The sequence below is a fragment of the Lactuca serriola genome, chromosome 5, assembly GCF_051521515.1.
Source record: "Lactuca serriola cultivar US96UC23 chromosome 5, Lser_US96UC23_V15, whole genome shotgun sequence".
Taxonomy (NCBI): Eukaryota; Viridiplantae; Streptophyta; class Magnoliopsida; order Asterales; family Asteraceae; genus Lactuca; species Lactuca serriola.
In genome coordinates this window covers 217,392,633-217,398,148 of record NC_136412.1, presented here as the reverse complement: position 1 = coordinate 217,398,148, position 5,516 = coordinate 217,392,633, and the positions used below count along the sequence as shown (strand labels likewise).

Here is a 5,516-nt window from a genome sequence, read left to right as displayed (position 1 = left end):
TTATCGCTGTAGCACCACGAAAACCGCAATTTCAAATAGCGGTTCGTGACCGTTATTATAATTTTTATCTCGATAATTGCATTATATATATATATATATATATATATATATTTATATTCCTATTCTAATAAATGAATAGTTTTAATCTCATTGTGACAAGTGTCACTCTAATACAAGTCCTCATTAATATTATGTCATGTGTCATGTAAATATATTAGGTAACCATTTCAAAATTCAAATTTATATTTTCTAATTATATGTTAAATTTGAAGTTATAATAACTTTAAAATTTTGATATATCTCTTAATTAATAATTATTTAAAATCATTTATTTAAAACAATTGATTAATAATTATATATGTTTATTATGAAAGTTTAATTAATTTTATAACCGTGGTTTCCACGGGTTATAAACTAATATATATATATATATATATATATATATATATATATATATATATATATATATATATATATATATATATATATATATATGAAGTCAAAGAATAAAATATCAATAATGTTGTACTTGTATTACTTAAAATTTCATATTTTGAAAATAAGTAACATGTTTTTTGTTACGATGATCACGTTTTTAAAAAAAACATGTTTTTTTTCACTATGATATGTTTTCATAAGAAAAATGTTTACAAATCTTGTAGAAAATAAAATAGTTATTTTACAATTGGGGTGAAAGAGACATGGAAAATGTGTAAAAAGTTTTTCTAGTCAATGTCATACAAGATATTTTTTTGACGAGTTAAAGTTATTATAGAAAGTAAATTATAAAAGTTATTATAGAAAGTAAATTATTTGTTTTCGTAATATATATATATATATATATATATATATATATATATATATATATATATATATATAGAGAGAGAGAGAGAGGAGGGTTTAATTGAGAAAAAAAACTTGAGAACGGGGGAATCATTCTCAGCCACACATATATTTTGTCGCTAAACACTTAGGCGTACCAACGGAAATGGATAACGGATAAACATGTGTTTCCAACCAAACATGTTTCCTTAAAGTATGCTAATCATTACTTAGGTGCTGTTTGTTTTTTCTGAAGCAAAATGTCTGCAATCTGCGGACCACATTTGTAGACCTCTTCAGTAGAAGAGGTGGACCAAACGTCTGCAGTCTGAAAAAAGAAGACTGTTTGTTTTTTTTAACATCTTCGGGCTATTAAAATAAACTGATTTTTTTAAACTTCAAAGTGATTTTTTAATATTTTTATGACTTTGTTATAAATAATCAACGAATCTATATCAACTTTTATGTATTATTGTATAAAAAATAAAAATAAAAACATATAAATTAACGTATATATTTTATAAAAACCAACAACTTTGGTTGCAAAGTTATAAGTAAACATTATAATTAGTGATCAAAAAATTTGATACATAAATGGATGCAAATAAACTTTGATTTTTTCAATTAAATCCATTAAAAAAGTACCATAAATATTTTCTCGAGAAATTGACGATATTGTATTAAATAATGTTTTACAAAATTTGGCAAAAAAATCTAAGAATATATTATGATTTTTTTGTCATATTTATATAAACAACTTCAACGACTATTATTATAATAAATTTTTATTTATAAATTTGTCAAAAATATAATGTTTTTATCGTCAAACGTTTTTTTAAGTTTTGTAATTTTTTTTTCAAATTTTTCATCATTAATAAAGTTGGAAAAAATATAAATTTAAAAAAAAAAAAACTTGAAAAAATAAAGATATATATGTTTTTTTAGGCTTGAAGATGTCTAAAGATGTTAGAAGACTCTGGTCCACGTCTGCACCAAGAAGAGGGCGCACAGACATTTTTAGGTCTGCAGTCTTCAAAAAAACAAACAGTTTGCGAAGGCTAATGTCTGCGCGTGGTCTGCGCGGCGCAGACAGAAGAGGTCACGCAGATTTGCGGACAAAAAACAAACACTACCTTAATATACACAAAACATTTTATATTTTGAAAAACTATTTTTATCGAAAAATTATATATATATATATATATATATATATATATATATATAAGAATACGTATATACATATGAATAATTATATTAATATGTGTAACATCTCAAAATCTGGATGTTTAGAAGGTGAGAAAGAAAATAAAATAAGTTGGAAATTTACAAATAGCAGTAAAGGTCAAAATGGTCAAAGAGGATAAATTTGTTATTTTACATAACCCGCAGGGGATATAATTGTAAATATGTCACCATTGCACGAGTTATATGAGTTTTATATGCTTATGGTGTGATGGATTATGTTAAAGGGCAAAAGTGAAAAAGAATATGCAATTTGTAATTCCAAGTAAAAATGATAAAATGCCAACTTTGAGACCATAAAAGTCAACCCTATAGGAAAGGCAATGAAAAAGGGTAAAAAGGTAATGTGTAGTAGACTTGAAAATGAAGCAATAGTAAAAAGAATCAACTTAAAAGGAGTTCATATGAAAAATCTACTAGGTTGCAAAGTTGGACAAAAATTAATGAAAAGCTGATTTGGGAATTTGACAGTTGCAATGTGTCAACTTTGGAGGTTAATAAGTCGATATACATAGCTAAATATAAAGAACATTATAAATAAAAGTTGTAGTCTATATAACGAAGAGTACACAAGAACAAGAATCAGACAAAATGGATATGTAATTAATGAGATGGTCTTTTGAAGTTGGTTGTTCAAACACTTGAATGCTGTAATATTCAGACTTGCCATGTTCACAACTGAATAACTCCCATTCTAGACATATTTAGATGAAGCAAATAATATGGAACTTATAGTACTCCTAACAAGTTTTCCAATAATATAATTTTTTTTTTCCAAAATCAGAGTTTGTATGGTCGAGTTTCGAGGCTGGAAAAAGAGGGAAAAATAATAAATTTTGTTGGGAAATAATTGTAAGACAAAGAAGTAAAGGTATGTTGGCCTTTTTCATACATTGCCCAAGTTTTATAAGATTTGCAGGAGTCCTTCCTGAAACGAGAATGAAAAGAAATAAGGTTGCGTTTTTTTTTTTTTTTGTGTCGTATGCATGCAGGGTCGGCCCAATACATGGGCAAGTTGGGCTTAAGCCCAAGGCATCAAATCAAATTATAAGGGGGCATAATTTGTTTCCGATAAATAATACTATATATATTATTGAGGCCCAAAAGTTTACTACATTTAAGGTATGGAGGCAAGAATGAAAAAGCGTGAGCGCCAAATTAAATCTTCTTGAGAACTGCAATCGACATCGAGATAGCTACCCTTGAAAATATCTACCCGGAGGCAATAGTGAAATAGCTACCCTTTGAAACGAGGAGTCGACAGTGGTCTATGGAGATCGAGGAGTCGACAGTCAATCAATCGATCATCGATTCATCAGTGTTCGACTGAACTATCTTGGTACGATTTATATTCCTAATTTCTTATTCTTAGTTTCTCATTCTCTAATCGATAGTCCTCTTAATTTGTTGCCACATTCAATTGATAGTTCATCTGCTGCTATATTGATTTTGATTGTTTCTTCATCCTATCATTCTGATTTCTGATTTCTGAGTTCATTCACCTCTCATTGTGAGTGACTGAGTTCGATTTCTTTTCAACTGATTTATGATTTCTCTACAATGAAAGAAATGACCGGTTGGCTTCTGATTTCTGATTTCTCTTCAACTGATTTAGGTTGAGTACGATTTTTCATAATTTGTTTCTTATTTCTTTCTAAAGATGTTGCCACCTATCATTAGCTGACCGCTTAATCTGATTTTTATGGTTTGTTTTAGGAGTTGTAATTCTTATTTTTACCTGTTAGAGATCGAAATCTGTTGCTTTGTATCTGATTTTGTGGTTTGCTTTACGTAAATTTTTTGACTATATGTAGTTTTCTTCAGATACAAATAACTAAAGTTCCTTTTTAAACGTGTGTTCTTTTTTCTGTTGATAAAAATAGCTAGACATGTAGATTTTCTTGTATGATTTAAGTACCAAATGATTCATTCCAAGTGTTTCATAGAATTACTATGAAAGATTGTGTGGTGGCACTTGATGAATTTTTTTTTTTTTTTGTGTGTGTGTGATTCTTGATTAAAGATTTTCTGTTGACATTAAGATAATCTTTATTTGTTCTAAAGGGTCTACCAGATTTGGCATTCTTTGGTGGGTAATTGTCGATTTTACAGGTGAACCAATTACATGTTAACCAAGTTCAAGAGCATCTACCCCAATTCCATTGCCATTAAAGAAGGGTATGCAAACATGACACATTTTTACAAGTGAAACAATTCAAATATTAGAACCAGTTGAAATATTATTATATTAGTTTATATTACATGTTATGAGTTTATTAATACAGTGTTTCTTGTCACTTATATTTTTATTTCCATGGCAAAATTTAATGCCTAACATGCTAACACAAGAATAAACTCGGAACATGTTTGTCATATTTATTTTGTTTATTGTTTGTGGTATTTTCATGTTTCATTTAATAATGAGAGTTTTTTAATACATGTTGAAGGATTGAAGGACAAAAGGCACAAACCATCAAGAATCCATCAGAATCACAAATAAAACAACCTTTTAGGAAGTTTTTTTAGGTTTTTTGTTGTATTAATATTTTTTTATTAATCGTAAAGTTTATTGCACTTTTGTTATTTAAGTTTTTTTATATATTTGTCTGTTCGAGTAAAAACATTGGGCATTATTTTATTATCTGGCCCAGGGCACGGAAAACCAGTTGAACGGCCCTGTATGCATGTGCATATGCATATAAGAATATGACATGTTTGAAATTAAAAAAGTGACATGCATGTGAATATGGTACAGTATGTATTTGACATTAAAAAAACCATGTGAAATATAAATGTATGCATCAATTCAGTGCACTTGTCACCTGACAAAAAGTATAGAAATTTCCAGTTCATTCAAACTTATTGTGTATTTAAATAATGTATAATTTAATATAAATGTATGTGACAGTTAAGTACAAATTGTAAATGTATAATTCCTTTATTCAATGTTTTTTTTATATAAATATGACAGAAACCATGAAAGATATTTATTTGGATAACCAAAGATAATTTTAGCAGATGGAAATTTCGCTTTTTGTTGGGGTATATGTAAATGGATGATTTTGCCCTTATGATAATCTCTTGTCCCATATTGGTTGTTTAGTGTAATTATGATGTGGATTGTAGGTTTATGAGTATTAATGAGCCCAGTTATAGATTGGTTATTGGGAAATTCTATTAATCAGATGGTTACTATTACCCCTGATATTGAAATAATCATGCATCTTCTGTGTGAGGTGAACAGTAAATCGGAAAATATATCTGCAAGTAGTAGAAAACGAAACCGGAACATCTTACATTAAAGTTCCTAGTTTTTTATTTCTTTTTTATTTTGCATTATGTAGTATCTATCTTTATACAGTCTTATCTCTTCGATTATATAAGTATAAGTATTGTCTTTCACTATTTTGTGTTTAGCATGCAGGAGAAAACTATGTGAACCCAAGGATATA

At 28.0% G+C, this 5,516-nt stretch overlaps 1 long non-coding RNA gene across 2 annotated transcripts; it reads left to right on the top strand.

Annotated features, from left to right (window-relative positions):
* The first annotated feature begins 3,195 nt into the window (after positions 1-3,195).
* LOC145053581 (uncharacterized) lies at positions 3,196-4,652 on the top strand. Of its 2 annotated transcripts, none has more exons than XR_013684531.1 (3): positions 3,196-3,403; positions 4,177-4,242; positions 4,512-4,652. It is a non-coding gene; the product is annotated as an uncharacterized LOC145053581 (long non-coding RNA). The 2 variants fall into 2 exon arrangements; XR_013684530.1 differs by having other exon boundaries at positions 4,129-4,242.
* The last annotated feature ends 864 nt before the right edge of the window (positions 4,653-5,516 follow it).